The following is an 11,172-nucleotide window of genomic DNA, read 5'->3' on the forward strand; positions in this document are numbered from 1 at the left end:
ACAGAGAAGAGAGGACAGGGATTGAGGAACAGAGAGAGAGAGACGCAGGCTGGTACACAGAGACGGCGAAGGTAAGCAAAACCAGCGACGGGCAGGAGGACCTGGTTCTGACAACCCATCGCTCCCGGTGTCGCTTCCACGGCCTCAAAAAATGCGACGTGCCGCAAGACAAGAGAATGGGAGAGTGAAAGCAAAGGCACGGGAAACTTAACGCTCTTAGTAATTTCACTGAGCATCACAGCTTACAGTTACTCAATGTCTTCCGGTGTCACAGGGTGAGGTACAACTGATTTCGTCTCCATATCTCTGGACAGAGCTTTTCTCATATCTGGGGGGGGGGAAGAAAAAAAAAAAAGATATTCTAAGACGACAGTCCTTGCACAAAGCCACGTTCAGCGAATTCTCTATTACAATAAGGTCGTTTCTAACCCAGAAGATTTCACAGAATCATAGAGTATCTCAAGTTGGAAGGGACCCATACGGATCACCGAGACCAAGCCCCCGCTCCACGCGGGACTACCTAAAACTAAACCGTGCGACTAAGAGCATCGTTCAGACGCTCCTTGAACTCCTGACAGGCTCGGTGGCTGCGACCGCTTCCCTGGGGAGCCTGTTCCGTGACTGACCGACCGCCCTCTCAGTGAAAAGCCTTTTCCCAACGTCCGGTCTGAACTTGCCCTGACGCAGCTTCGTCCCGTTTCCTCGGGTCCTAGTGCCGGTCACCGGAGAGAGCGGAGGTCAGCGCCTCCCCCTCCGCCGTCCCCCTCGAGGAAGGTGTAGACTGCGATGAGGTCACCCCTCGGCCTTCCCTTCTCCAAGCTGAACAAACCAAGTGACCTCAGCCGCTCCCCCTAAGTCTTGCCTCGGAGACCTCTCGCCATCTCGGTCGCCCTCCTCCGCGCACGCTCCCAGAGCGTTGTTCGGCGGCACCGCTCTCGACTGGAACCTAACGCTGCACGTAACTCAACTGAGCGGAAAGGAAATGACGGGCTAAAGGGACAAATACACGATTTAAGGCAGCCGCAACGATGGCAGATGTCTGTCCGTAGCCCTTCTAGTTATTTCACAGCGCTCCTGCGTATCAAACGAACGGTACCAGAGCAGAAAAGGTATACGGCGTGGCCACGTTACCCCTCGGGGAGGACGGCGAAAGGAGAGAAGATCTAGAAAGAGGAAGCAGCTGGTACTTCGCTTTTGGTAACAGAATTAACATCAACACGTTCCTTCCCTTTGAAATTGAAAACGCCACCCAATTCTCTGCCACTGTTGACCACCGACACTTGTAAATTTCTAGTGAAACAGCTGAGGAAAACAAAGTTTCAGGTCCCTGGCTAGGGGAAGAAACCAGGCAAGCGCCGCCGTTCCTTCCCCCCGACAACACTAGCAAAAAAAACCAGCCGCTGGGGGCGAGCGTTCCTCCGAAAGAAAAATCAGGTGAGAAACCGCATTTTTATTTTCAGCTTACCTACAGGATAAATGTCTTTGTAGTTGCTACAAAACGTGTAAACTGCACAAAGATTAAGTTTTGTAACTGATCTAAGGTTCAGTACGAAAAACTACCTAAAGGAGTACGCAAAGTCCCACTCATCAACAATTATCTGACCCTGTTTCATATTAAAAAAAAAAAAAAAAAAAAAAAGTAATGCTAATCACACAGACAAGCCCAGGAACCCTCAACATGAGAATCTTTCCGTTCAGCCGGAGGCAGAACGAGTACTTACCACGGGCATCCTCATCTGGCTCTCCGCTGCTAGCAGAGCGGCACGCCAACGCTGTCCGGTACACGCCGTAGTACGCCTAGTTGCTTCTACGTATTTACCGCCGCCTGATTTGATACTCTCACAAAGAGATCGACGAAAAAGCCACCCTTTCTTTGAAAAAATAAAAACCAAAACCACACAGTTAAGGAACGGTAGGCGAACGTATTTCTAAATCATAACCCACGGCTTGCAGGCAGACCAAGAGCAGCTCTGACGATGCGGTACGCTCATCAAACATCTTTCACGCAGGAATAACAGATGTACTCCTTTACCACGGGACGCAGCCGGCACAGGGACAAATTTCATGCTGTTTTTGTCACACGACCGTCCTTCTGCACCAGCCAGTGGGTTCAGAATTAAGGACAGGACAGGCTAAACGCTCACACGAGCCTCCTATCCGTAAGAAACTATTAAAAATAGAAAAAAAAACTTCCACGTTTTAGATCGCGTTGCCTTAGGGACTGCCTCCTTCAAAGCCTGCCTGTTGGGGGGGGGGGGGGGGGGCGCGTGTGCGCGCACGCACGCGCGTGAGGCGTGGAAATCGGTCGCAGAATTCAGTTGCCTAACGAGAGACGGCCCTTCTCCTCGCAAGGCAAACGTTTCAAAACGTCGCACTCTTTTCCGATTTTACCGGCTGGTACTGGGGTTGCCCTACCAGCATGAGTTGGGGACCCGTCCCTCTGGGTCCGTGCGACGCCAAATTAAATATTCTGCAAGTAACCGAGCAGGAGATGGAAAGTAAGCTAAGATGCTCTCTGCCGTACAAGGTTTGTTCGCCATCGTCCCCGAGGGAATCGCACAAAGCCCACGCTTGCCGAACCGGTACGTCGGAGGCCCTACGGGAAACGGCGCTGACGTTTCGCCAAGCTCTTCTCCTGTCAAGAAGAGGACCTTTTCTGCGGCATCCCTATTGGCGTTCGGCCTGCTTTCGGCTCATTCTGGCAGGTCAGCTTTCAGAGAAAGCCTGAGATTTCAAACCGCCAAGCAACATTCACCATTCTTGCTCTCTGACTACGGGGAATTTCAGCGAATCGGAACGCTACTTGGAGCCACGTTCCGGGTCTGTTTCGCCGCAAACCAAATATCTAAGCCACGGACCGGGCGCCCGTAGAAAAATTACTTTAAAAGATTAAAGACAAGCACAGTACTCACTTTTCTGAAATTTCTTCCGGTAGCGCCATCAATTTAGCGGCCGAACCCAGCCGTCGAAATTCCGGTGCAACGGAGCGAGCAGGAACGCGTCCGTGCCGCTCTTCCCTGGCCACGGAGCCTTCCGCTCTACCCGTTACTGCGAACGTACGGAGCATCGGCGCAGCAGCACCTGTGGAATAACGCACCGCCCACAGCTATACAGAAGAAGAATCCGAGACGACGGTAGAAGACCCCAGACCAAAAGTCACCGCGGGACTAAGGGACGCGCGGACAGCGCGCGAGGGGCGGGTGTCCGGGACCCAAGCGTGGAACGGCCCCGGGATTTCTTTGTTCGGGGTCCCTCTCTTTGGAGGCGCCCCGCCCGGGCCGATCCCGCTGCTGCACCTTTCAGTTACGTTAATTATTTTACAAAATCCGACACCCGGAGACTGCTGCCGCCGAAGCCTCGGGTCGAGCCCGAAGGAGGAGGAGGAGGAGGAAGCGCGCCCGAGAAGAAGCGTGCGCGCGACACCGTGAACGGGGTGCGAACGCTGGGGCGGCAGCTGCTCCTCCTCAAACAGAGACAGAGAGAGAAAGAAGAGGGGGAAAGCCACAGGGTACAGAGGGCGGAAGTGGAAAAGAGGGGCCGGGAGCCGGACAGAGGGAGGTGGAGAAAGAGGCCGTCGGAAGGGAAGGGACGGGCTGCGGGGCAGAGGGGGACTTGCCAGCGCCAGGTTCGCGGTTCCACCCGATAATCGTAAAGGTCTCTGCCAACCTCGACGATTCGGTCGCTTTAAAAAACAATCGGGATCTCGAGGCGGACCGAGGGAGAGACGGAGAATATAAAAACGGTCGCGGCTAAGAGGGCAGAGAGGGAGGAATCGCGAGACAGGGAGAGGCAAGCCGGGCAGGGGAAAAAGTCCCGACAGGCTTCTGCAGCGACAGGGAGGAATTGAAGATTCGAGAGAGGGAGCTGGACAGAGAGAGAGACGGGGAAAGGTAAGACGGTGGCGAGCTACCGGGCAGAGAAGCAGAGTTTAATGCCGGGGACCGGGAGAGGGACAGAGAGGGAAGGAGAAAGGAACGAAGGGACGGGCTGCGGGGCAGACAGGGAGGAAGGAAGGAAGAAAGAAAGAGGGACAGGGAGCCAGACGAACCGCGACGGGGAAAGAAAAAGGTACCGACGGGCTAGGAGGCAGAGAGGGGAGACTTTAGAAAAACAGGGACGGGGAGCGAGACGGAGCCAGACCGAAAAAAGGAACCATAGCGACGGGTGCCGGGACAGAGAGGCGGGCCTTCAAAACGAGGGGCAGGGAAGAGGCTCAAGAGGGACGGAGAAAGAGAGAGACTCACGACGACTCGCTACGGAGCCGAGAAGGAAGACCTCGAACAACAGGAACGAGGAGCCGCACAGAGAGAGCCAGAGATGGCAGAAATACCGACAGGCTACAGGACCGAGGGGGAGGAATGCAGAAACAGTGGCTGGGGGCCGGACAGAGAGACAGGGAGAGAGAGAAGGAAACAATAGCCACGGGCTACGGGGCAGAGAGAGCGAGGACCTAAAAAAGGTGGGGACAGGCAGCCCGTCAGAGCGAGATGGAAAAAGAACATAGCGGGGAGCAGAAAGCAAACCAAAAAACCCCACAGCGGGGTGGGAAAGCGAGGGGGGCAGAGGAGGGCCCGCGACGCAGAGGAGAGGCGATGGGGCCCCGCGGGCCCAGGACTCACCGCAGCTCTGGCTCTCGGCGCTGCCGGGAGAGCTTGCCAGCGCAGACGCTTCTTTCTCCCGCTCTCCGCCTTTCCTTTGCTGTCGCTCCGGTCGCTCGGCTGTCCTCCGCCTAAGAGAATACACGGGTGTCTTACAGCTCCGAGGAGACGAGTCTGCCTAGATGAGTAGCCTGCCTCCCTGCCTCCCTCGGTACGCGGCCGCACCGTGCTTTGGATTACGCGTGGCGACCCTGCGGTGCCCGTCGGCAGCCTGACCTGCCGCGGAGCGCAACGAGGGATCTTTCCTCACCCGGCGAGGCAGGCGCTCTCTTGCCTGCAGCGGGAGGCAGCTGCCGGCCGGAGAGCCTTCCATCTCTTCTTCTTCTTCTTCACCTTTCTCTGGCCATTCCAGCTTCCCTTAGGGCAGCTGCTGTCCACGGCCGGTAAGCGCTCCGCCGCCTGTCCCTTTTCGCCCCCACGCCACGAGGCGAGCCAGGCCAGGCACAGGCGAGGCGGGTGCAGTCGACGGCATCCCCAAGGGAGGGACGGGCAACCACGTCCTCAGCGCGGCCTGGGAGAGGGAAAGAAAAAGCAGTGGCCGTTACTACCGGAGGTCGGCCCTGGCCGGAGACCCTCCTCCTTCTGCAGGGGCTTCCGGAGACGCCGCTCTTTCCCCGCGCTGCTGCCGCTGCCGCCGCCGCCAGCACCCCTGTTCAGGAAGAAAGCGGCACAGGCGAGGGCCAGCTTGCCGCCTTCACGCCAGGGCTCGGGGGCGGCCTGGGGCTGCCGGACAGGCTTCCGGAGAGTCCGACCGGTAGCGCTCGTCTCGGGACACCGGGCAACGCCTCGCCGCGCGCGCGCTCTCGTAGCACGGCCGCACCGCTGCTCGGGAGCGGCTGGAAGCCTGCAGAAAACCACTCGAAACCGGCAAAAAAACCCCAACCTCGCGCTCCTGCGAGAGCAAGTCGGGCTGTCCGGCAGCCACGTCCGCGAAAACGACGCCTCCCGGCACGCACTGGCAAGCGCCGCGTGGCAGCCATTAGAGTGCCGTAAGACTACACTTCCCGGCGTGCTCCGGGGAGCCAATATGGCCGACCAGCAGCCGCGTGCCCCAAGACTGCAACTGCCGGCGTGCCGCGGGAGGCAGCCTTCCACGCTTCCTGACCCTGCGGGGACACCGTCCCGTGCCCTCACCCCAAAGCCGACTCACCCGAAAGCCCCGCCGAGCCGCGACGGCAGCCCCGAGCTCCGCAGCGCGGCTCCGGGCTGGCGCCCCCCCCCCGCCCCCCGCCTCCCCTCAGCCACCTCCGAAAGGCGCGGACGCCCGCCGGCTCCGGGCAGCCCCCGCCGCGCGGCTCCGGACGGTCTCCCCGCCCGGTTCCGACACGGCGCGCACCCCCCCCACCCGCCGCACGGCTCCGGGCAGCCCCCCTCCCCTCTGTGACACGGACCCCGCCGCCCCCCCGCCCCCCCGCCTCTCCTCGGAGGCGGCACCGCTGCCGCCGCCCTCCTCGGGCTTTCCCCGGGACCCGCCGGTCCGTCCCGCTGCCCCGCTCACCTTCTCCCTCCGTGCAGCCGCAGCCCGGCGACGCCTCCGCTCCTCCCTCGGCTCACAGCAGCCCCTGCACACCGGCTGCCGGCAGCCGGTTCCGGGGAGGGGGCGTGGCGCTGCACTGCGCATGCGCGGCGCTGCCGCTGCAGTACCGAAATTTGGTCACTAGGCGGCAGCACCGAGCGAGCATGCGCTGTGCGATGCGTGAGGGGCGGGGCTTGGCGTGCGTCGGGGCGGAGTTTGCGTGAGGGGCGGGGTTTGCGTCGGGGGCGGGGCTTGGCATGCGTCGGGGGCGGAGTTTGCGTGAGGGGCGGAGCTTGGTGTGCGTCGGGGGAGGAGTTTGCGTCGGGGCGGAGTTTGCGTGAGGGGGGCTTGGCGTGCGTCGGGGCGGAGTTTGCGTGAGGGGCGGAGTTTGGCGTGGGGCGGGGGCGGAGTTTGCGTCGGGGCGGAGTTTGCGTGAGGGGCGGGGTTTGCGTGAGGGGCGGAGTTTGCGTCGGGGCGGAGTTTGCGTGAGGGGCGGGGCTTGGCGTGCGTCAGGGGCGGAGTTTGCGTGAGGGGCGGGGCTTGGCGTGCGTCGGGGCGGAGTTTGCGTCGGGGCGGAGTTTGCGTGAGGGGCGGAGTTTGCGTGTGGGGCGGAGTTTGCGTGAGGGGCGGAGTTTGCGTGGGGGGCGGAGTTTGCGTGGGGGCGGAGTTTGGCGTGGGGGCGGAGTTTGGCGTGGGGGCGGAGTTTGCGTGAGGGCGGAGTTTCGTGCGGGGCGGAGTTTGCGTGGGGGCGGAGTTTGCGTGCGGGGGCGGAGTTTGCGTGAGGGGCGGAGTTTGCGTGGGGGGGCGGAGTTTGCGTGGGGGGCGGAGTTTGCGTGGGGGCGGGCTTTGCGTGGGGGGGGGAGTTTGCGTGAGGGGCGGAGTTTGCGTGAGGGGCGGAGTTTGCGTAGGGGGCGGAGTTTGCGTAGGGGCGGGGTTTGCGTCGGGGCGAGTTTGCGTGGGGGCGGAGTTGCGTGAGGGGCGGAGTTTGCGTGAGGGGCGGAGTTTGCGTATGGGCGGAGTTTGCGTGTGGGGCGGAGTTGCGTAGGGGGCGGAGTTTGCGTGGGGGCGGAGTTTGCGTCAGGGCGAGTTTGCGTGAGGGGCGGAGTTTGCGTGATGGGGCGGAGTTTTGCGTGGGGCGGAGTTTGCGTAGGGGGCGGAGTTGCATAGGGGGCGGAGTTTGCGTGGGGCGGGCTTGGCGGCATCAGGGGGCGGAGTTTGCGTGAGGGGCGGAGTTGCGTCAGGGCGGAGTTTGCGTGGGGGCGGAGTTTCCGTGGGGGGCGGGTTTGCGTGAGGGGCGGAGTTTGGCGTAGGGGCGGAGTTTGTGGGGGGGCCGGAGTTTGGCATGGGTCAGGGGCGGAGCCAAGAAGCATCACTTTTGGATCCCGAGGATGCGAGCAATGTGACCTTGTTGAATACGTTAATACCCCCACACACACCTCCTCCCCTGCCCTCCATCACGGCCCCTCGCCCCCCCCCCCCCCCCCCCCCGCAAAGGAAGCGCCAACGCAGCCGGCACGGCAAAAGAGACCGCAAGCGTTTATTCAGTCACACACAGAGCCGGTTCCGGGAGAGACTCCGCACCGGGGCTCGGGGCCCGGCCCTGGGGCACCTCGGCTGTCCTACCCGGAGCCACGCTCGCCAGTCCGGCGTGGAACAGACACACGGTCGGTCCGTCAGGCTGCTGGAGAGCTGGGCTGCTATGTGCAGGCTGCCGCCAAAACCGAGGAGCCAGCTGCAGGACGCTAGAAGAGAGGAGAAAAGGGCAGCCAGCTGGATGGGGGGGGCGGCGGCGGCGAGCGAGAAAGCACGAGGCAAGGAAAGGGACGGCGAGTGAAGGACGGGGACAGGGAGCCTGACAGAGAGGGAGGAAGAAGCGGCAGGAAGAGAGGCAGCGGGACGGCGACCGACAAACCAGGACGGGGAGCGGGACAGAGAGGCAGAAACGACCCTGGGCGGGCAGCGCCACGGCGAGGGAGGAAAAGAGAATAAGGGCAGGGAGCCGGACCGAGAGGTACGGCGAGGGACAGCGGCACGGGGAGCAGGACAGAGCAACAGAGAATAAAAAAAGGAAGCGGGAGCGTGAGAGAACCGGGCTGGGGAGCAGGGAGAAGGAGAGATAAAAGGAGAGAGCAACAGAGGGAAAGAGGACCGGGGAGCGGGACGCTGGGGCAGAGTGAGAACAAGAGGGGCAGGGAGCAGGACAGAGGGGCAGAGGCAGAAGGAGGACAGAGGGACAGAGAGACAAAAGAGGGAGACGAGGACTGGGCAGAGGGGAGAGAAAGACGGGGGCAAGGAGCAGAGACACCAAGGTGCCAGGAAAAGGACGGTCAGATGGAGCGAGAAACAGGGTCGGGGAGCAGGACAAAAGGACAAAGAAAAAGGCGAGGAAGAAGGAAGGAAGGATAAAGGTGGGACAGGGAACGGGACATACGCAGCGAAACAAAGCAGAACAGAGAAGAGAGGACAGGGATTGAGGAACAGAGAGAGAGAGACGCAGGCTGGTACACAGAGACGGCGAAGGTAAGCAAAACCAGCGACGGGCAGGAGGACCTGGTTCTGACAACCCATCGCTCCCGGTGTCGCTTCCACGGCCTCAAAAAATGCGACGTGCCGCAAGACAAGAGAATGGGAGAGTGAAAGCAAAGGCACGGGAAACTTAACGCTCTTAGTAATTTCACTGAGCATCACAGCTTACAGTTACTCAATGTCTTCCGGTGTCACAGGGTGAGGTACAACTGATTTCGTCTCCATATCTCTGGACAGAGCTTTTCTCATATCTGGGGGGGGGGGGGGGGGCCCACCAAAAAAAAAAAAAGATATTCTAAGACGACAGTCCTTGCACAAAGCCACGTTCAGCGAATTCTCTATTACAATAAGGTCGTTTCTAACCCAGAAGATTTCACAGAATCATAGAGTATCTCAAGTTGGAAGGGACCCATACGGATCACCGAGACCAAGCCCCCGCTCCACGCGGGACTACCTAAAACTAAACCGTGCGACTAAGAGCATCGTTCAGACGCTCCTTGAACTCCTGACAGGCTCGGTGGCTGCGACCGCTTCCCTGGGGAGCCTGTTCCGTGACTGACCGACCGCCCTCTCAGTGAAAAGCCTTTTCCCAACGTCCGGTCTGAACTTGCCCTGACGCAGCTTCGTCCCGTTTCCTCGGGTCCTAGTGCCGGTCACCGGAGAGAGCGGAGGTCAGCGCCTCCCCCTCCGCCGTCCCCCTCGAGGAAGGTGTAGACTGCGATGAGGTCACCCCTCGGCCTTCCCTTCTCCAAGCTGAACAAACCAAGTGACCTCAGCCGCTCCCCCTAAGTCTCGCCTCGGAGACCTCTCGCCATCTCGGTCGCCCTCCTCCGCGCACGCTCCCAGAGCGTTGTTCGGCGGCACCGCTCTCGACTGGAACCTGACGCTGCACGTAACTCAACTGAGCGGAAAGGAAATGACGGGCTAAAGGGACAAATACACGATTTAAGGCAGCCGCAACGATGGCAGATGTCTGTCCGTAGCCCTTCTAGTTTATTTCACAGCGCTCCTGCGTATCAAACGAACGGTACCAGAGCAGAAAAGGTATACGGCGTGGCCACGTTACCCCTCGGGGAGGACGGCGAAAGGAGAGAAGATCTAGAAAGAGGAAGCAGCTGGTACTTCGCTTTTGGTAACAGAATTAACATCAACACGTTCCTTCCCTTTGAAATTGAAAACGCCACCCAATTCTCTGCCACTGTTGACCACCGACACTTGTAAATTTCTAGTGAAACAGCTGAGGAAAACAAAGTTTCAGGTCCCTGGCTAGGGGAAGAAACCAGGCAAGCGCCGCCGTTCCTTCCCCCCGACAACACTAGCAAAAAAAACCAGCCGCTGGGGGCGAGCGTTCCTCCGAAAGAAAAATCAGGTGAGAAACCGCATTTTTATTTTCAGCTTACCTACAGGATAAATGTCTTTGTAGTTGCTACAAAACGTGTAAACTGCACAAAGATTAAGTTTTGTAACCGATCTAAGGTTCAGTACGAAAAACTACCTAAAGGAGTACGCAAAGTCCCACTCATCAACAATTATCTGACCCTGTTTCATATTAAAAAAAAAAAAAAAAAAAAAAAAAGTAATGCTAATCACACAGACAAGCCCAGGAACCCTCCACATGAGAATCTTTCCGTTCAGCCGGAGGCAGAACGAGTACTTACCACGGGCATCCTCATCTGGCTCTCCGCTGCTAGCAGAGCGGCACGCCAACGCTGTCCGGTACACGCCGTAGTACGCCTAGTTGCTTCTACGTATTTACCGCCGCCTGATTTGATACTCTCACAAAGAGATCGACGAAAAAGCCACCCTTTCTTTGAAAAAATAAAAACCAAAACCACACAGTTAAGGAACGGTAGGCGAACGTATTTCTAAATCATAACCCACGGCTTGCAGGCAGACCAAGAGCAGCTCTGACGATGCGGTACGCTCATCAAACATCTTTCACGCAGGAATAACAGATGTACTCCTTTACCACGGGACGCAGCCGGCACAGGGACAAATTTCATGCTGTTTTTGTCACACGACCGTCCTTCTGCACCAGCCAGTGGGTTCAGAATTAAGGACAGGACAGGCTAAACGCTCACACGAGCCTCCTATCCGTAAGAAACTATTAAAAATAGAAAAAAAAACTTCCACGTTTTAGATCGCGTTGCCTTAGGGACTGCCTCCTTCAAAGCCTGCCTGTTGGGGGGGGGGGGGGGGGGGCGCGTGTGCGCGCACGCACGCGCGTGAGGCGTGGAAATCGGTCGCAGAATTCAGTTGCCTAACGAGAGACGGCCCTTCTCCTCGCAAGGCAAACGTTTCAAAACGTCGCACTCTTTTCCGATTTTACCGGCTGGTACTGGGGTTGCCCTACCAGCATGAGTTGGGGACCCGTCCCTCTGGGTCCGTGCGACGCCAAATTAAATATTCTGCAAGTAACCGAGCAGGAGATGGAAAGTAAGCTAAGATGCTCTCTGCCGTACAAGGTTTGTT

At 59.2% G+C, this 11,172-nt stretch overlaps 1 long non-coding RNA gene across 1 annotated transcript; it reads right to left on the minus strand.

Annotated features, from left to right (window-relative positions):
- Positions 1-7,697: 7,697 nt before the first annotated feature.
- Positions 7,698-10,462, minus strand: LOC129201122 (uncharacterized). The gene is made up of 3 exons (XR_008575276.1): positions 10,359-10,462; positions 8,870-8,951; positions 7,698-7,916 (listed from the first exon to the last, which is right to left on the minus strand). It is a non-coding gene; the product is annotated as an uncharacterized LOC129201122 (long non-coding RNA).
- Positions 10,463-11,172: the final 710 nt, after the last annotated feature.

The sequence above is a fragment of the Grus americana genome, unplaced genomic scaffold (assembly GCF_028858705.1).
Source record: "Grus americana isolate bGruAme1 unplaced genomic scaffold, bGruAme1.mat scaffold_782, whole genome shotgun sequence".
NCBI lineage: Eukaryota > Metazoa > Chordata > Aves > Gruiformes > Gruidae > Grus > Grus americana.